General features: G+C 36.8%; 1 long non-coding RNA gene across 1 annotated transcript; it reads right to left on the bottom strand.

Annotated features, from left to right (window-relative positions):
• Nucleotides 1-20,298: 20,298 nt before the first annotated feature.
• Nucleotides 20,299-21,392, bottom strand: LOC131638662 (uncharacterized). Its single transcript, XR_009294737.1, has 2 exons — nt 21,098-21,392; nt 20,299-20,547 (listed from the first exon to the last, which is right to left on the bottom strand). It is a non-coding gene; the product is annotated as an uncharacterized LOC131638662 (long non-coding RNA).
• Nucleotides 21,393-21,942: the final 550 nt, after the last annotated feature.

The raw sequence follows: 21,942 nt of genomic DNA, 5'->3' as shown, positions 1-21,942 counted from the left end.
TACGATTTGACGCAACCATGTCATAGTGCAACTTGAATTGTGTTTTCCTCATGACGATACGGTGTTATTGAGATGATGTGTATTTTCCTCATGATGAGATAATGATGTCTTGTGATGAATTAGCAATAAATATGCTTTCATTAAGAAGTTGAATTAACTGTGTCATGTCGTTACTTGACTTGTGTAGTATGATGTTTGTTGTTATTATGATGATATATGTATGTATGAAACATGCGATGAGGTATGATAAATATGATGAATTGATGTTGTTATGATGATGTGTGTATTATGAAACATGTGATGAAGTATGATTAGTATGATGGATTGATGTTGTTACGACGATGAAGTGATGGCCTATATTGACATTTGATGCAAGCTTATGCCTTGTGGTTGCATAATTGTTGTTGTTGTTGTTGTGTTGCATTTTATAATGTCACATTTGTTGAGTAGAATACATTTGTCATACCCCAAAATTTGCCCATCCCATTTCACTTTCAAACTCATACAATGACTCAAGGCTCAAATGGTTAACTCAAGGCACTATCTCCTAACTAAAGACCTCCTGAACTAGGGTTTCGCATTCTCTTAAGAAAATTGATGAATCAAGGTCTCCAATGGATTTCATATGGTTTATTGGGTTTCAAACTATCTCCATGCCAAAATTCAAGCATCAATTCCAATTACTGCTCATTCAATTGCTTAAATAGTCAATAGTTGACTAATTTGACCTAAAAGTCAACTATGGTTAAAGTACAGTCAAAATTCCTGATTTTTGGTCAAGAGCAATAGTTTAAAGTAACGTTCATCATTTGATCAAGGGTTGATCATGATTCATCAAGGAGAGCTCAGAAATCATCAAAAGTCCAAGTTGCTAATTTAGGGTTTCTAGGAGAAAGTCAACCCAACTTTGACTGATCATATCTCTCTCATACTTTCTCAGAAATTCCGCAATCAAAGCTCATTCTCAAGGAAATTGGATTCTATACAACTTTGATGTTGGGTCCAAAGTCAAGAAATGCACCATTTGAGAGGTATGAGCCAATACATTACAGGTCCTTCTAGGAGCTCGCAAAAAGCAGTTTTTTCTCAGAAGCCATATCATCAAGATAAAATCTCCAAATGAAAAATATGTTCCAAAGTGGATTGTATAGGACATCTTGAGGTTTCCAAAAAGTCCTATAACTCTTCCATATCTTAAATATTGAGGGAGATATGCCTTTTCAAAGTTGGTCAATTTTGGGTGAGGTGTATGAAGCAAATAAGGGTTAAAATCAATTTTATTGCAAAAGGGCCCAACTTTTTATGACCCAATCTTGTTCATTAAACCATCTAGAAGGTCCATATCCAAAACCACAAAAATTAGATGAATATTTGATTTTTCTTGAATTTTTTATTCATTAAAACCATGGTTTAATCAAATATTTGGAAGAAAAATAAAAAAGATTTGATTTGGTTTAATTTCTAATCATAATCAATCATCAAAATATATCTTATTTCATATAAAATTCGTGCTAATGGAGATTGGGGAGAGAAAACCACATTTTAGCCAATTTTGGAAACATTAAAAATCAAATTTCAATCAAAATTCAATTTTGGATTCAAGGGAGATTTGATGCATTTTCTTTACCCTAAATTATTCTACTATAAGTAGATAACCTTCTCAGGCTCAAGGAGGAGGATTGGCTGCCCAGAAAAACGTGCTGAAGATTCAACAAAATTCAAAGAAATGTGCAATTCGGTTCTTGAGTTTGAGGGAGGTTCAGAGGCTTTTGGATATTCAGAGATAATCATTGAAGGTCCTGGAAGGTTTTCTAATCGTTCTTGAAGCTGTTGGCATTTGGAATCATTGTCATTATCTCACGGTTTGCTTAAAACCTTTTAATCTCGATTACAGTTTTTTATGCATCATAAGTGAATTTCGATTATGTATCTGTGTTTAGAATGATGTTATACATGATTCTGGAAAGTTAATTGCTTTTATTCACTTGAACAAAGAACTTACCATTGTTAGGGTTTGAGAGTGTAAATAGGGGCTTTTCATTTTAGAACAAATTACAGGAATTTGCATGTACCATTGAACTCAGAGTGATGAGACGAGTTCATCCATGGCATCGTTTTTGATTTTGGTGTTTGTATAAGGGTTTTACAAATTAACAGGTGTAATAAACACATTGGCCCATTTGAAAATTCGCGCGCCAATTCCATTATGTCTTTTGTTTTCTTTTATAACCCATTGACTGCAGTTTCTAAACAACAAAACGGAGCTGGCTAGGTGGCGAGAGGTGCGTGTGACCAAAGGGTCCAGGGTTCGATCCCTGGCCCTTGCAACTTCTTTTTTTTCAACAATTCTTTGCCACTGATTCCATACGCCCCAGGTGTGTAGCTTGCCATGCGCCCTCAGTGCTTAACCATCAGATCTTCAGCTTCTCCAAATCCAACGTCTGCAGAGCGCATGCACATCATGGACACTCAAAGGCACGCCACACAGGATTAACGTCCAGGTTTTCTTAATCTTTTATTATATTTTTTTATATATTATTTATATAATTATATAATTAATCTTAATTATTTTTATTATATATAATTTGATTTTTTAATTAAATTAATAATATAATTAATATTAAGATTTTATTTATTATTCGTTTCAATCGAATTAATCGGTCGCGATGATTAATAGTCAGTTATTTAATTAATTAAATAATATAATTCAAATAGGTTTATTTGCTAAGGGTTTTAACCGATTCGATGGGTTACGACGATTAGTAATCTTCATGAATTCGTTATTTGTTTTAATCAAACCTATTGATTACGATAATTAACGATAATCAATTTCCTTCATATTAATAACCCATTTAAAATACAATCAATTTGTTAATGGTTATAATCGAATCGATCGATTAGGATAATTAACAATCCTTCATTAATTTATTAATCTTTTTAATCAAACTAATTGGTTGCGATGGTTAATAATAAAATAATTCAATTCCCAAAACAGTTCTAATAATTTATTTAAAACACATCAATTTGCTAGCGGTGATAATCGAATCAATCGATTAGAATAATTAGCGATTCTTTATTTAATTAGTTAATTATGTTGATCAAACCTATTGATCATCGCGATTAATGAAACATATAATAATCAGGGTTGTACGCCACATCAAAAACACATCTCTCTCATAAACTGTGAATTTCAAAACATCGATAAGGTAATTCAAAATACCTTACAAACTACGAATTTTCAAAACTGTGATAAGGTAATTCAAAATACCTTCAAACAACCTCATATTAATTCTAAGGCGTACAACCCTCCCCGAACTACGTAGACTCTGATCCTCCATAAGGAGGTACGTAGGCACTTGGATAACTTAGGCGAGTCCCCTTCCCCAAAACCTTAATTAGGTTTAAATCTCACTTTTAACCCTATTCATTTTCTGTCATTAGTCATAAACCACAAACCTTGCCATAATACTCTTACAAACCTTAAATGCAAACCTTAGGAAATGGTTAAGGGTGCCTAACACCTTCCCTTGACCTGATTATAATAACTTACCCAGATTCTCTAAAACTTCGTAGGATTTCCTATTCGCCCTGGTAGAATAGGTGGTGACTCTAAAATTCTATAATTTTTAGGGCAGGTTGCTACAACATTGCATTAGCGATGACCTGGATTGGCAAACTACCATGACCTGGATTTGAAAACTACGATGGTTTGGATTGGCAAATTATGATGGTCTGGATTGGCAAATTACGATGGCCTGGATTGGAAAACTAAGATGGCCTCAATCCCATTGTGTGGATTGACTGCAAAGTGTAATAGAGGTGTATGCCTTATTGATGCCTCTATTTATTGGAAATTTTATAATGAGGGTGTATGCCCTATTGGTACCACATGCATTTGCATAGTTGTTAGTCTCATGGCATTTTGCTTGGTGATGAATGATGATGAGCTGTTTGGTGATGAATACTTGTATAACTAATGATGTGATGTTGAGCTGCTTGTTGTTGAATACTTGTATACTTATTGTTGATAAACAATATTGTTGTGTTGTAAAGTGGTGAATTGTGTATGACCTTATTCTCATACACTTGTTATTGTAACATCCCAAAAATTCTTATTTAATTAATTTAACTGAGTTTTAAATTAATTATTGGAAATTAACATTTTATCGAATTATGTGGAAAAATATAAATGTTAAGTTATTGGGCCATGCGGTGGAAATAGTAAAGTGGGGGTGTAATTGTGTAGGAGCCCATTTCTAATTTTATGTTTTTCATAAAATAAGGGAAAACAAGAGGAGAAGGAAAATTAGAACGTGAAAACCAGAAGCTGTGAGAAGAGGAACTGAAGAACGTGAAGGAGAACCAAAGAGGAAGAGGAACCAATTCAAGAATTTGGCTAAGGTAAGGGGGGACTTATCTGATTAGCATCTATTATCGGGTTAGGGGTTGATAATACTGAATAGATGTAGAATTTGGGTCGATTGAGTCATATGATAGATTTAGGGATTGAGTCAAATTGTATGATGTTTGATCCCTATGTTTGAATCCATGATGTTTGTGTTGTTATGGTCTCAATTGATGCGTAATTAGTGTATTATGAGGTGTAATTCATGTTGTTTGTGCATTCCATTTTCGTAAGTTCGTACTGGTATGAATTGAGTGAGTTTGGAATGTGTAGAATGCTGTTTTCTGCAGGTTGGGGTTTCTGAAATTACCGATTCGCACCGCGTACATAGGTTGCGCCGCGAACAGATGGGCAAAAAGCCAGGAAGTTGTGATACGCACAGGTCGCGCCGCGTACCAGTGTTGGCGCCGCGAAGGCATAATTTTTTCTCGTTTTGCACCGCGTGCATTGGTTTGCGCAGCGAACAGCTTGGCAGAGAGCCAAGGATTTTTGAGACGCTCAGTTCGCACCACGAACTAAGATGGCGCCGCATGCTGTTAGTGTTTGGGATATTTAAAAAAAAGTTCATAGATGCCTAACTTTATAACCGTTGGTCCGTTTGAGGTGCCGTTCCGAGCTAAACGAACCTTATAAAATAATCTATATGATGATGAGTGATTGGTTTTAGAATGATGAAAATACATGTATGCTATTTATTATTGATGATGATGATTGGTGTAAATACGTGTATGTTTTCTATATGATGATGATGGAATTGTGATTGAATGATGTTAATATATATGAACATACTTGATGATGATGATGATATTGATGATGATGATGATATAAGTATGTTGTATATGTTGCATTCATTCATGTTCATTGATGATACTGTATCCATGATGATGTGTTGGATCAGTGAAGGGCATGATTCCCATTGTGTGGAATCTGTGCTGGCAGGGCCGTATCTTGATGATGTTGGATCGGTCATGGGTTATTCCCATTTGATGATGTTGGTACCACATGCATAGTGTCAGTTCATACATATGCATTTAGGTACCACATGCATAGACTCACCCTTACATGTTGTCATTTTAAGATTGAAGATAGCGGCTGTTCGACTCGGTGAGGATTAGCTCATGAGTCAGTTATTTAGTTAGCGTCAGGTGTCATGCTCTGATAGTTGTAACATTGGGGACGCGATGTTTATAGTTTATGTTTGATAACTCTAGTTATGTTTTGATGTTTTGAAGGATAAGTTTTAAAGATGTTAAACTTAGTCCGTTTGATTTAATTTCCGCTGTGTTAACATGAAACGTTTTGATTTATGATGATTACCCTAGTGAATGCATGACATGACTGAATGATGTTTATTTATTATGAATTGTGGCACCCTTATTTTCATGTACTCTGAATACTTGTTTAAATTGCCGCGGGTTTAGTAAGGGGTGTTACAATGGTGGTATCAGAGCATAGTCGGTCGTTATGACCAGAGTCTTAGTATTAGTTTTGTTTTCCTGTGTATGCGACTAGTAAGAGTTAACTGTCGATACTCCTGTTCTGATTAAATTGGCTGTGATTTAAGCAGAACAATGGCTGGAAGAGGAGGAAGAAACGACCATGCTGTCGCTGAGGCTCTGGGCATGATTGCTGGTGTGCTGGGAGGAAATGCCAATGGAGCTGCGATTGGTGCTGACAGCCAACTGAACAGTTTTCAGAGGAACAATCCTCCATTGTTCAAGGGCATGCATGATCCTGAGGGTGCTCAGAAGTGGCTTAAGGAGATCGAGAGAATCTTCAGAGTCATCGATTGTGCTGAGGATCTGAAGGTGAGACATGGTACTCACATGTTGTCTGAAGAAGCTGACGACTGGTGGATGGCTACCAGGACTGAACTGGAAACTGATGGTGTGGCTATTTCTTGGGCTGTGTTCAAGAGAGAATTTTTGAGAAGGTACTTTCCTGAAGACGTAAGAGGTCGAAAGGAAATTGAATTTCTGGAACTAGTTCAAGGTAGCATGACAGTACCAGAGTATGCTTCGAAGTTCGTTGAGTTGGCGAAGCACTACGTTCACTACAACAATGATGAAGCTAGTGAATTCTCGAAATTCGTCAAGTTCGAGAATGGTCTCTGTGATGAGATTAAGTAGGGTATCAGATAACCGAGGATCCGGAGATTTGTAGACTTGGTGGATTGTAGTAGGATCTTCGAGGAAGATAATCTCAAGCTGAAGTCATCTCACTCTCGCGAGTTAGTTGACAGAAAAGGGAAGAAACCTATGGATAAGGGTAGGCCATATGGTAGAGGTAATCCCAAGACTGGTGGTTGGAAGAAGCCTATTGGGGGAGACTCCAGTGCTTTTGTCAGGTGCTATAACTGTGGTGAGGTCGGGCACCGTAGGAATGAGTGCAAACTGAACCAGAAGAAGTGCTTCAAGTGTGAAGAAGTGGGTCATGTTGCCGCTGATTGTAAGAAGAAGGTTGTGACTTGTTACAATTGTGGTGAAGAAGGTCACATTAGCCCACAATGTCCTAAACCGAAGAAGAACCAAGCTGGAGGAAAGGTTTTTGCTTTGTCTGGATCAGAGACCACTCCGGAGGATAGACTAATTAAAGGTACGGGTTTTATTCATGGCACACCTTTAGTTGCGATTATTGATACTGGAGCAACTCATTCTTTTATTTCTTTGGATTGTGCTAAGAGGTTGAATTTGGAAATATCTGAAATAAATGGAAGTATGGTTATTGATACTCCTGCGTCGGGTTCAGTAACTACTTCGTCTGCATGCTTGAATTGTCCGGTTGACATTTTTGGTAGAGAATTCGGGATGGACTTAGTGTGCCTTCCGTTGAAACAACTCGATGTAATCCTGGGGATGAACTGGTTAGAATTTAACCGTGTTCACATCAACTGTTTTTCGAAGACAGTAATCTTTCCTAAAGAAGTTAATTCTGATGATCTGGAAATGACAACTAGACAAGTGGATGAAGCTATCAAGAATGGTGCAACGGTGTTTATGTTGTTTGCGTTGGCAAATTCGAAGGAAAAAGTAGTGAGTAGCAAACTACCAGTGGTATGTGATTTTCCAGAAGTTTTTTCGGAAGAAGTGAATGAATTACCACCAGAAAGAGAAGTAGAGTTTTCCATTGAATTGATTCCGGGAACTAGCCCAGTGTCGATGGCACCGTATCGTATGTCACCGTCTGAGTTGACTGAACTGAAGAAGCAGTTGGAAGAGTTACTTGAGAAGAAATTCATTCGTCCTAGTGTTTCTCCGTGGGGTGCGCCTGTGTTGCTAGTGAAGAAGAAAGAAGGTTCAATGAGGTTGTGTGTGGATTACAGACAATTGAACAAGGTTACTATAAAAAATCGGTATCCCTTGCCGAGGATTGATGATTTGATGGATCAACTGGTTGGATCATGTGTGTTTAGTAAGATTGATCTGAGGTCTGGGTATCACCAGATTCGTGTGAAAGACGATGATATTCAGAAGACTGCTTTCAGAACAAGGTATGGGCATTATGAGTATTCGGTAATGCCGTTTGGGGTTACTAATGCACCTGGTATATTTATGGAGTATATGAATAGGATATTTCATCCTTATCTCGATAAGTTCGTAGTGGTGTTTATAGATGATATCCTAATATATTCTAAGAGTGAGGAAGAACATGCGGAACATCTCAGGAATGTGTTAGGGTTGTTAAAAGAGAAGCAACTTTTTGCCAAACTGTCGAAGTGTGAATTTTGGTTGGAAGAGGTCAGTTTTCTAGGACACGTGATTTCTAAGAATGGTATTGCTGTTGATCCTACGAAGATAGAAGCTGTGTCTCAGTGGGAAGCTCCAAAGTCAGTTTCCGAAATCCGTAGTTTTCTGGGTCTTGCGGGTTATTACAGGAAGTTCATTGAAGGATTTTCAAAGTTAGCATTGCCGTTAACTAAACTAACCAGGAAGGGCCAGACTTTTATTTGGGATGTAAAGTGTGAGGAAGGATTCCAAGAGCTGAAGAAGAGGTTGACTAGCGCTCCTATTTTGATTTTGCCGAATCCGACAGAATCAATTGTGGTTTATTGTGATGCTTCGTTGATGGGTCTGGGTGGTGTATTGATGCAAAATAAACAAGTGGTTGCGTATGCATCGAGACAACTCAAAGTGCATGAAAGGAATTATCCGACTCATGATTTAGAGTTGGCAGCGGTGGTTTTTGTCTTGAAGTTGTGGCGACATTATTTGTATGGGTCGAGATTTGAGGTGTTCAGTGATCATAAGAGTCTGAAATATCTCTTTGACCAGAAAGAACTGAATATGAGGCAGAGAAGGTGGTTGGAATTCCTTAAAGACTATGATTTTAGTTTGAATTACCATCCGGGTAAGGCAAACGTGGTTGCTGATGCTTTAAGTAGGAAGACTTTGCATATGTCTATGCTAATGGTGAAGGAATTGGATTTGATTGAACAATTCAGAGACTTGAGTTTGGTATGTGAAGGTACTCCTACTAGTGTTAAGTTGGGTATGCTGAAGCTGACCAGTGGTATTCTTGAAGAGATTAGAGAGGGTCAGAAGGCTGATGTCGAATTAGTCGACAAGTTGACTTTGATTAACCAAGGCAAGAGTGGTGAATTCAGAGTTGACGAGAATGGTATACTGAGGTTTGGTGACAGAGTTTGTGTTCCTGATGTTGCTGAACTTCGAAGAAGTATTTTAGAAGAAGGACACCGTAGTGGATTAAGTATTCATCCTGGTGCTACCAAGATGTATCATGATTTGAGGAAGCTGTTTTGGTGGCCTGGAATGAAGAAAGAAATTGCTGAGTTTGTGTATTCTTGTTTGACGTGTCAGAAGTCAAAGGTTGAATATCAGAAGCCATCTGGATTCATGCAACCGATGTTTATTCCTGAGTGGAAATGGGATAGCATATCGATGGATTTTGTTTCGGGTCTGCCGAGAACTGTTGAGAATTGTGAAGCTATCTGGGTTGTTGTGGACAGGTTGACGAAGTCTGCACATTTCATACCGGTAAGAATGGATTATCCAATGGAAAAGCTGGCTCAATTATATATTGAGAAGATAGTTAGTCTACATGTTATTCCTCCGAGTATCGTATCAGACAGAGATCCGAGATTTACGTCTAAGTTCTGGGAAGGTTTGCAGAAGGCTTTGGGTACTAAGCTGAGATTGAGTTCTGCTTATCATCCACAGACGGATGGACAAACTGAGAGGAAAATTCAGTCGTTAGAAGATTTGTTACGTGCTTGGGTGTTGGAAAAAGGAGGTGCTTGGGATAGTTATCTGCTTTTGATTGAATTTACCTACAACAACAGTTTTCATTCGTGTATAGGTATGGCTCCGTTTGAGGCATTGTATGGTAGGAGATGTAGAACTCCATTATGTTGGTACGAAGCTGGTGAGAGTGATGTGATTGGACCATAAATTGTACAGCAGACTACGAAGAAGATTAAGATGATCCAAGAGAAGATGATAGCTTCTTAGAGTCGTTAGAGGAGTTATTATGACAAAAGAAGGAAGACACTTGAGTTTCAAGAGGGAGATCATGTGTTTATGAAGGTTACTCCTATGACGGGTATTGGTCGGGCTTTGAAGTCAAAGAAGTTGACTCCGCGCTTTATTGGACCGTTTCAAATTTCTGAATGAGTGGGAGAGGTGGCATACCGTGTCGCTTTACCACCGATGCTTGCAAACTTGCATGATGTATTTCATGTGTCTCAATTGAGGAAATACATTTCGGATCCGTCCCACGTGATCCAAGTGGATGATGTGCAGGTTAAAGACAACTTAACGGTTGAAACGTTACCTGCGAGGATTGAAGATAGAAGACTGAAGCAATTGTGGGGCAAGGAAATAGCTTTAGTCAGAGTAGCTTGGGGAGGGCCAGCTGATGGAAACGTCACCTGGGAGTTAGAAAGCCAGATGAAAGATTCCTACCCGGATTTCTTTGCTTGAGGTATGTTTTCGAGGACGAAAACTCTTTAGGTGGGGGAGAGTTGTAACATCCCGAAAATTATTATTTAATTAATTTAATTGAGTTTTAAATTAATTATTGGAAATTAACATTTTATCGAATTATGTGGAAAAATATAAAATGTTAAGTTATTGGGCCATGCGGTGGAAATAGTAAAGTGGGGGTGTAATTGTGTAGGAGCCCATTTCTAATTTTATGTTTTTCATAAAATAAGGGAAAACAAGAGGAGAAGTAAAATTAGAACATGAAAACCAGAAGCTGTGAGAAGAGGAACTGAAGAACGTGAAGGAGAACCAAAGAGCAAGAGGAACCAATTCAAGAATATGGCTAAGGTAAAGGGGGACTTATCTGATTAACATCTATTATCGGGTTAGGGGTTGATAATACTGAATAGATGTAGAATTTGGGTCGATTGAGTCATATGATAGATTTAGGGATTGAGTCAAATTGTATGATGTTTGATCCCTATGTTTGAATCCATGATGTTTGTGTTGTTATGGTCTCAATTGATGCGTAATTAGTGTATTATGAGGTGTAATTCGTGTTGTTTGTGCATTCCATTTCCGTAAGTTCATACTGGTATGAATTGAGTGAGTTTGGAATGTGTAGAATGTTGTTTTCTGCAGGTTGGGGTTTCTGAAATTACCGGTTCGTGCCGCGAACAAATGGGCAGAAAGCCAGGAAGTTGTGATACGCACAGGTCGCGCCGCGCACCAGTGTTGGCGCCGCGAAGGCATAATTTTTCTCGTTTTGCGCCGCGTGCATAGGTTTGCGCCGCGAACAGCTTGGCAGAGAGCCAAGGATTTTTGAGACGCTCAGTTCGCGCCGCGAACTAAGATGGCGCCGCGTGCTGTTAGTGTTTGGGATATTTTAAAAAAAAGTTCATAGATGCCTAACTTTTTAACCGTTGGTCCGTTTGAGGTGCCATTTCGAGCTAAACGAGCCTTATAAAATAATCTATATGATGATGAGTGATTGGTTTTAGAATGATGAAAATACATGTATGCTATTTCTTATTGATGATGATGATTGGTGTAAATACGTGTATGTTTTCTATATGATGATGACGGAATTGTGATTGAATGATGTTAATATATATGAACATACTTGATGATGATGACGACGATATTGATAATGATGATGATGATATTGAGGATGATGATGATGATGATATAAGTGTCGCACCCCAATTTTTGACCCACGCATTTTCATTCATTTTGATGTTATCGCATTCATATTTCATGTGCATATCTTGAAAAAAATCTGACCTTTAAAAGTCAACAAAAAATAGCTTTAGATAGTTTAGAGTTATTTTAGTTTTTAATATCATTTTATTTTTCTAGTTTTATTTTTATATCATTTTATTTTCTAATTTCAATTTTTATATCATTTTTATCTTCTAGGTTCAATTTTTATTTAAAATTTCATTAGATTAGATTAATTTTAGTCTTAATAGCATTTTAGATGTAATTGGAATTAATTTTAGTTTTAATAGTATATTAGATTCAATTTTAGTTTTAACTTTTTTTTTTTAGATAATTTAGATAATTTTTTATTTATTATTATTAATTTTTATTTTTTGTTTATTATTACTAATTTCTTTTAGGAAAAAATATTAAAAAAAAATGAAAGTCCTTTTTATTAAATTTAGGTCCATTTTTGGTCTTAAGCCCATTTACTTTTACAAAAAATTAGTACAAAGAAAAAGTCAAACAAAAAATACAAAAAGAGACCGAAAATGCTGCAGTTTTCTTCTCCCACGCCTCTGCAATCTTTGTGCTGCCACTACACTCCAAATGCCCTGCTCCACCACCAAGCTGTTGCTATAATCAGTCCCCAATTTGCACTAATTCAACAAAACAATACCTGCAATCATAAAGCAACAAACAGTTTACCAAGAATGTTCAAAATCCCTTCAAATTTCCCCCCAATTTTGCATTCGAACCCTAATCTCAGTATATATAAACACATTCATCTCAACAATAAGGGGGAGGCCACATTTCACTAATATAACAGAGAACTCTTCCTCCAAAAGCAACGATTCACAAAAAAACTTCTGCACTTCAAACACCTTCAAAACCTCTCTTCAAATCCCTCATACACTCCTTCCAAACCTTAACCTTCACAACCTTGAACCTCTCCTTCAGTCACTCTACAAACCTCACACCAATAACAGAACCTTCAACCATACTTAAACCTTCACACAGAACTCTCACTATAAATAACATTCGTACCAAACATTCATTCAGCACAATACACAACCTCCAAACCTCTGCCTAATAACCTCGCAGTTCACCCTCAACCGAGTCACTCAACAACAAGCGACACAAAGCCACACTCACACGAAACTAAGAGCAGAGGCGAATCGCATATCAGAAGAAGAACCAGACATAAGCCAAAGGAGGAAGAAGAGTACCTGAGCAAATTTTCCGAAAAGATGTAATTCTTGCCGTCATTTGTATCTCTCTTTTCCCTGCTTATTTGTCTTTAATCATTCCTTTGATTTCCATGTAATTTATAATATGTAATCCGAAGAACACATTGAATTGGGGCTTTAGGATTTCAGTTGGGGTTAGGGTTCTTGCTGATTGAATCTTGTTTTCTATATGTGTGATGTACCATGAACATCGATTGAGAGATCGAGAAAGATGAGAGGTTTGTGGTTGGTTTTTCTTTTCTGAAGCTTAGCAATGTTTCACGAAGAAGGAGGCGCTGCAGCCTCTGTTGTTTAGGTTTTTTTTTAAAAAACCCAACTACATTCAGAATGGGAGACGGATCCGGGTCACACTGACCCGACCCGGTCCAATTTTTTAGTTTATTCTTCTTCTTTTTTTGTCATGTTAATGTTATTGGGCCTAAACCCTATTTGACTCTTTTAACACCCCCCATGGACCCATTTGTTCATTCTTTACCTTTTTTTTATTTCATAAATTAATATCTCTCTTTCTTTTATTAAAAAATGAATAAATGTTTTCTTTTTTAAAAGTTAAACTTTTTTCATATAAAATCACAAAAAGGATGTTTATTTATTTATTTTATTTACTAGATTTTATTAAAAGACAAAAAAATATCTCCTTTATATTTACCTTTAGGATTTATCAAAAATATTTTAAAATCATATAAAAATAGTTTTTTTAATCGAATCGAGTTTTGAGTTTTAATGGATGAATCAAGGAGGGTTCGTACGTACTTGTACGATTTGTCCTAAAAGTATTTGGGTGATGGCCGTTAAGCTTTTATCCGAATACTTGAATTCCATTAAACGCTCCATAAAACTCGATTTAATTCATCTTTTTTACAAAATACATTCTTTTAAACAATTAAATCATTTTATCTATAATGGAAAGAAGAGTTTGTACGTACTTGTACAATTTGTTCTTTAAACATTTAGGCGATGGCCGTTAAGCCTTTGTTTGGATGTTTAAACTCCATTAAAGACTTTATAAAAATCAATTTAACAAACACTCTTTCAAGTATCTTAAGCGATGGCCGTTAAGCTTTTGTTTAAATACTTGGATCCAATTAAATGTCTTTCAACTCATCAAATCATCTTCATCACCTACGAGGAGGTTGTACGTACTTGTACAATTTTCTCTTTCAAACATTTAGACGATGGCCGTTAAGCTTTTGTTTAAATGTTTGATTTCTCTTAACAAACAAACTTTCAATTCATTCACACCCTTTTACATTCTAAAACACTTTTTTCATAAGACGAGACACTTATTCAATTTCAATACGAACATACTTCCACATGTGAAGATCTAACATCTTCCACTCGAATGCGATGATGGCCAAAATCATGTCTTATCTTGATTTAGTTATCCATTCTTGTAGTGATATCGTATCCATGTGCGTGTAGTATTTCCATTTGAAAGCGATCGAGTACCTCTCGCTAAAATCAACCAACAAAACATTTCGTAGTTTTAGCCCGAACTACGATTGCTCTGACTTTCCCATTGCACTAGGGAATACGTAGGCACAAGATACAAATGTCTTGGCGAGCATAATAATAAAAAAAAATTTTTTGTTCCTTTTTTCTTTCCAACCTAAAAATAACGCAAATAGATAATAAGCTAACAATAAATCACAAGAATAACTAAATGGGTCCCATCGAGTACGATGGAGGTGAGGGGTGCTAATACCTTCCCCTTGCTTAACCGACTCCCGAACCTAAATTTGGTTGCGATGACTATCTTATCCATTTCTTTTTATTATGTGGGTTTTATCGATATTTTCCCTTTCCTTCTTGGAATAAATAAAGTTCGGTGGCGACTCTGTTGTACTTCGAATGCGTGAAAACGCGTCGAATCACATTTTTACCGCTACAGAAAGTGGCGACTCTGCTGGGGAATTATCCTAAGAGAGTCAACCCTAGTTTAGTTTTTCTTCTATTACTGTTAGCTTTATTTATTTGTTTATTTATTGCCTTTATTATTTGATTTCTTATTTTATGGTTGGAATATCTTGTTTTTTTGGCACTTTGTGGACAAAGCTCTACACCCGAGCTCAAGAAACACATAAGATAAGATGGTGGGTTAGTATTAAACTTGCTTGACGTAGTGTCAAGTGGGAGATACTAATACCCCGCCTAGAGTAGGTCCTTTGAGAAGATGTCTTTGGTTAAGTAAGTTATTTACTTGAGCGATGATGTTTTCAATTTGGATCGTTAACTCTAGGGACCTTTAGAAAAACCCTTGAACCGTGACTTTTTAGGAAATGGTGGTTTCGCGCCCAACTTGCGTAACGTAACTATTACCGTAGGTAAGTGCGAAAACCACACTCAGAATAGGCTTCATTTGAAAACATGGTTGTGTGGGAAGTTATTTGCTAGATGATCAAGTTTTAAAAAGTAGCTTGTAACTCTGAGAACTGTGTCTAGAACCTTGTCGAAAAAACCTTAGAACTATCCTATTGTGTGCCACTTTGTGCTAAGAAATCAGAATATTTCTGTTCCATATGATTTGAAATCCATTACATATTAATCATTCATGACATACATGCATCCATATTCATTCGAGTTGTCAACTCATACCGTCTGTATTCATCTTCAACAGTCTTCTGTTAACCGTCAAGCTGGTTCCTCCACACGATTACGAGACTAGAGCCAACGTTAGAAGAAGAATGGCAGATCAAGAGCAACACAATGCTGAAGTCAGAATGGAGATTGAAGATTTGAAGTCAGGAATGACTAAGCTCACTGAGATGTTGCAAGTTCTGATTGCTAGAGGAGAGCCGCCTCAAAGGACTGTCATTCAAGAAATCACCGATGATGTTGAAGACCCTATTCCTGTTCAGAGGCCCGCCACTACTTGGCCTGAGTTTGGTTTACCTCCGGATTATTCTCCACCTCACGCCACTGCTGCTATGATTGGTCAACCTTCGCGACCAATGTTCCAAGCTCCGATCATGACTGAGTCTCAGCCAATTGTGCACACTGCTGCCCAGACCGCTTATGGGAATCCTCTCTTTGAATACCAGCCTGGAGACCATCAAAGTGAAAGCCAAAAAGAAGCTGGTGATATTGATGAAGTCAAAGAACAATATCAAATTCTGGAGAAAAGACTAAGAGCTATGGAAGGCGCTGATTACTTTGGGGTCGCTGCTGAAAACATGTGCTTAGTTTCCGATTTGGTCATACCTGCCAAGTTCAAAACTCCCGAGTTTGAAAAGTACAAAGGGTACACTTGTCCAAGAAGTCATTTGACCATGTACTACCGCAAGATGGCTGCCTATACCAAGAACGACAAATTGTTGATTCACTGTTTTCAAGATAGTCTGACTGGTGCTTCTCTAAAGTGGTATATGGGACTGGAGAAGAGTCGTATCCATTGCTTTCAAGATCTGACTGATGCTTTCATGAAACAGTACAAGTATAATCTGGACATGGCTCCTGATCGCCGTCAACTACAGAACATGTCTCAAAGGGAAAGAGAGTCCTTCAAGGAGTATGCTCAACGCTGGAGAGAGCTAGCTTCTCAAGTGGAACCTCCTTTGGCTGAAAAGGAACTGACTGGAATGTTTATGGACACTCTCTCACCCTTCTATTGGGAGAAGATGATTGGAAGCGTATCCTCCAACTTTACTGATTTGGTGACTATCGGTCAAAGGCTAGAGGAAGGAATTAAGAAAGGCAAGGTTGTCAATACTGGTGAGTCATCTAATGGGGCAAGGAAGTCTTTTGGAAACTTCCATAGGAAAAAGGAAGGAGAAACAAACGCTGTGAGCGACGAAGGAAGAAGACCTCGTCAAAGGACTAATAACTATGATCAACCAATTGTAGTTACAGTTGCTCCTGTGACCAAGGCTCCACAAGTTCAAGCTCCTCGACCTCAAGCTACTAATCAGAATTTGAACCGTGCTGACACCCGCTTTGATCCTATTCCTATGTCGTACACTGAATTGTATCCTGCAATGGTTCATAAGGGGTTGATAACGACTAGGGCTCCACCTCCGCTTCGAGATCCTCCTCCAAGAGGATTCCGACCTGATCTTCGCTGTGAGTTTCATCAAGGTGGTATAGGACATGACTTGGAAGGTTGTTATGCATTGAAGACTAGAGTACAAGAGCTGATTAATGCAAAGATGCTCACTTTCAAAGACATCAATCCCAACGTTGTCGACAACCCTTTGCCCGAGCATGACAAAAGTGGCTGAAGATTGAGAATGGCAACCTACTTCCCTAAAGCCGAGTGTTTCAGGAAGGACAGCTCCTCCTTGTCACTGATTAGTCACTAGGCCTCGTTTCCTTCTGTTTGCAATTTCCTTGTTTTATCTTGTGTACTGCATTTGAATTTTGTTTGTTCTTGATTATTAATTTTAATGAAATGAGCATTGCGTGTTTCAATTCAATCCATTGTGTTCATCTTTATACTTTATCTTTTAAAAAAAAAACAACAAAAATATATCTCTTGTTCTTTTTCTTTATGCAAAGATTGGAGAGAGGATGATGAAAACAAAATACCCAAAATTGTTGAATTATATGCTTTCAAATAAAACTTTGCTGATGATGTAAAGGCATTGTTTCAATCCCCAAATACTGGAGAAATAAGGAAGTTAATCCCTTGTCAAGCCCTCTGAGCCTTTGAAGTTGGAGTTTCTTTTTAGACGAAAAAACCTGCAATTTTAACCTGGGGCAGGGTAGTTCTCAATTAATTTGCTTATGCATCCAATTTCAAGATAATCATCAAGTACACCTTTCAATAAGGGTTTCAATCAAAAGTGACCAAGATGGTTATCATTAATCATTCTCAAGGCAGTGACTATCTTTCCAATACAAAGAAAAAATTCAAAAAAAAGAAAAAACCCGCTAAGTCAAAACCTACGAAGGAGACTTAAGCAAAATTTGGGCACCCTGCTAGCTGTAATGAAACAGTTTTATGCAAAAGTTAGGGATAAAAAAAAAAGAGAAGTCAATAAATTCCTGAACAACAACAAAGCGTTGTGACTATTAAAGGAAGAAGTGACTGCCATCTCAAAAATTCCCTTGGTCTTTAAACCATCATCATTATCACAGGTGCAATTCCAAAAGCTTTTTTTGGAACCTGAATGCATAGTCTGATTTAACTGAGCGTAGGATTGAAGATCATCACGAAGAATGGGGTGGGTACAAATAAATTTTGAGCCTATATCCTTTGTTTCATAAACCGTGAACCAAGCCACGTTACAACCTTCAAAAGACCTAATTGAAGCGAGGTTTATTTTGAAAGCATATTACAACAAGGTTGCGTTAACCTGACTCCTAAAGATCTTTGCAAATCGTTTGTTTTACCATACCTTTTGCTTTATCCATCAATTTGAATGTCTAGACAACTGTGTTTGGACCTTTGATTCATTTTTCTCTACATCAATAACATTTCCTACAATGACTTTGATTTCAAAATATGCTTTGAGCATTGCATTAAATTTACCATTTCGAATAAACATTTTATTTGCAAGTACTCATCTTTCAAGGAAGTTTCAAATTCAAGAGACTTGATCAGTGATCCTATCAGGGGCAAGTTACTTCAAGATCTTGTTATTCAAAAGTTACACTGGGGCATGCGTTCCCGACATTCATTTCAAAGAAACTGAAGCCAGGATCAGTTAACAAGCAGTCAATCAGGGGCAGTTTTCTTCAGCGATCCCCGAGCAGTTTATCAGTCCTTCCCAAAAGGGATCATCAGTGTGACAAAACCAACTTGGCAATGTTCTTGTGTTGAGGAATCAGAGTTCCAATCTTCCCTCACAAAAGAGTCTATCTCAGTTGTCATAATCAATTGCATTACATTCATCATTCACATCTCATGCATAGAAAAATTCAATATCATGCATCGAAACAAAATACATACTCATCTGCATTCTTTCAATGCCACATTGTTATCAACACTTTATCTTGTTATCAAAGCCCAACTTACTTGGCATCTACCAAAACAATGTTTGTCTCTTCATCCAAAGCTACTGTTGGATTTGTATTTGTCTCTTTTCTTCCAATGCTACTATTGGATGTCTTCTTGTTTCTCCCCGTCCAATGCTACTATTGGATGTCTTTTGTTCCTCTTCCTCTAAGGCTACTATTAGATTTGTATTTGTTTCTCTCTGTCTAAAGCTACTGTTGGACATGATGTTTCTCACCTTTTATCCAAAGCTACTGTTGGATACCACAATCCTTAGTAAAGTGTTATTCAAAGCTACTGTTGAATGATCTTTACATCTCTGAGCTGAAATACAATTCTTTTCTCATCCAAAGCCACTATTGGATGTTCTTGAGTTTGTTTTCTCATCCAATGCTACTATTGGATGTTCGCTCATATTTTCCAAAATTGGTATCCATGTCATCTATTGCTCCTAAGGATGACTCTGATATATTTTCTGGTTCAGGTTTCCTTTTTGCATTCAAAGCCACTGTTGAATCTCTTTGGTTTCCGTATTATCCAAAGCTACTGTTGGATTGTCCCCGATATTTTTCAGAGTTTGGATTCCATTCGTTCAAAGCTACTGTTGGACGCCTCTGTTATATCTCCGAGTTTGAAGGTTTCCTCTTGCATTCAAAGCCACTGTTGAGTCTTGTTGGTTTCCTTCCATCCGAAGCTACTGTCGGATGTCTCCGGTGTTTCCCCAGAGTTTGGATTATTTTCATATTCATTCAAAGCCACTCTTGAATGTATTTGATATTTGATGTCGTCTAAAGCCACTCTTAGACGCTCCTTCCCAAGTTTTGTTTCAGATTCGTTCAAAGCTACTATCGAATGTCTCTGGTGATTTCCGCCGTCTAAAGCTACTCTTAGACGTTCCTACTATCTTTTTATCCAGATTTTTATCCCTCATTTCCAGGTTTTTCCATCAGTAGTTAATCTCCTGTGGCGTCACATTCCCCACAGAGAGTTGAGTCTGTCTCATATCATATTGCATAACAAAATCCATGCATTGCATTTCATTTGCATATGAAGGACAAAAATTGTGTACTTTGTATTTAAGTCTCTTCACATCTTCGATGGAAGAAACTTAAATAGGGGCATCTGTCGCACCCCAATTTTTGACCCACGCATTTTCATTCATTTTGATGTTATCGCATTCATATTTCATGTGCATATCTTGAAAAAAATCTGACCTTTAAAAGTCAACAAAAAATAGCTTTAGATAGTTTAGAGTTATTTTAGTTTTTAATATCATTTTATTTTTCTAGTTTTATTTTTATATCATTTTATTTTCTAATTTCAATTTTTATATCATTTTTATCTTCTAGGTTCAATTTTTATTTAAAATTTCATTAGATTAGATTAATTTTAGTCTTAATAGCATTTTAGATGTAATTGGAATTAATTTTAGTTTTAATAGTATATTAGATTCAATTTTAGTTTTAACTTTTTTTTTTTAGATAATTTAGATAATTTTTTATTTATTATTATTAATTTTTATTTTTTGTTTATTATTACTAATTTCTTTTAGGAAAAAATATTAAAAAAAAATGAAAGTCCTTTTTATTAAATTTAGGTCCATTTTTGGTCTTAAGCCCATTTACTTTTACAAAAAATTAGTACAAAGAAAAAGTCAAACAAAAAATACAAAAAGAGACCGAAAATGCTGCAGTTTTCTTCTCCCACGCCTCTGCAATCTTTGTGCTGCCACTACACTCCAAATGCCCTGCTCCACCACCAAGCTGTTGCTATAATCAGTCCCCAATTTGCACTAATTCAACAAAACAATACCTGCAATCATAAAGCAACAAACAGTTTACCAAGAATGTTCAAAATCCCTTCAAATTTCCCCCCAATTTTGCATTCGAACCCTAATCTCAGTATATATAAACACATTCATCTCAACAATAAGGGGGAGGCCACATTTCACTAATATAACAGAGAACTCTTCCTCCAAAAGCAACGATTCACAAAAAAACTTCTGCACTTCAAACACCTTCAAAACCTCTCTTCAAATCCCTCATACACTCCTTCCAAACCTTAACCTTCACAACCTTGAACCTCTCCTTCAGTCACTCTACAAACCTCACACCAATAACAGAACCTTCAACCATACTTAAACCTTCACACAGAACTCTCACTATAAATAACATTCGTACCAAACATTCATTCAGCACAATACACAACCTCCAAACCTCTGCCTAATAACCTCGCAGTTCACCCTCAACCGAGTCACTCAACAACAAGCGACACAAAGCCACACTCACACGAAACTAAGAGCAGAGGCGAATCGCATATCAGAAGAAGAACCAGACATAAGCCAAAGGAGGAAGAAGAGTACCTGAGCAAATTTTCCGAAAAGATGTAATTCTTGCCGTCATTTGTATCTCTCTTTTCCCTGCTTATTTGTCTTTAATCATTCCTTTGATTTCCATGTAATTTATAATATGTAATCCGAAGAACACATTGAATTGGGGCTTTAGGATTTCAGTTGGGGTTAGGGTTCTTGCTGATTGAATCTTGTTTTCTATATGTGTGATGTACCATGAACATCGATTGAGAGATCGAGAAAGATGAGAGGTTTGTGGTTGGTTTTTCTTTTCTGAAGCTTAGCAATGTTTCACGAAGAAGGAGGCGCTGCAGCCTCTGTTGTTTAGGTTTTTTTTTAAAAAACCCAACTACATTCAGAATGGGAGACGGATCCGGGTCACACTGACCCGACCCGGTCCAATTTTTTAGTTTATTCTTCTTCTTTTTTTGTCATGTTAATGTTATTGGGCCTAAACCCTATTTGACTCTTTTAACACCCCCCATGGACCCATTTGTTCATTCTTTACCTTTTTTTTATTTCATAAATTAATATCTCTCTTTCTTTTATTAAAAAATGAATAAATGTTTTCTTTTTTAAAAGTTAAACTTTTTTCATATAAAATCACAAAAAGGATGTTTATTTATTTATTTTATTTACTAGATTTTATTAAAAGACAAAAAAATATCTCCTTTATATTTACCTTTAGGATTTATCAAAAATATTTTAAAATCATATAAAAATAGTTTTTTTAATCGAATCGAGTTTTGAGTTTTAATGGATGAATCAAGGAGGGTTCGTACGTACTTGTACGATTTGTCCTAAAAGTATTTGGGTGATGGCCGTTAAGCTTTTATCCGAATACTTGAATTCCATTA

The sequence above is a fragment of the Vicia villosa genome, unplaced genomic scaffold, assembly GCF_029867415.1.
Source record: "Vicia villosa cultivar HV-30 ecotype Madison, WI unplaced genomic scaffold, Vvil1.0 ctg.002367F_1_1, whole genome shotgun sequence".
NCBI classification, from domain to species: domain Eukaryota; kingdom Viridiplantae; phylum Streptophyta; class Magnoliopsida; order Fabales; family Fabaceae; genus Vicia; species Vicia villosa.
Note: the sequence above shows the minus strand (reverse complement) of the source record. Positions and strands in the feature narration are given on the sequence as shown.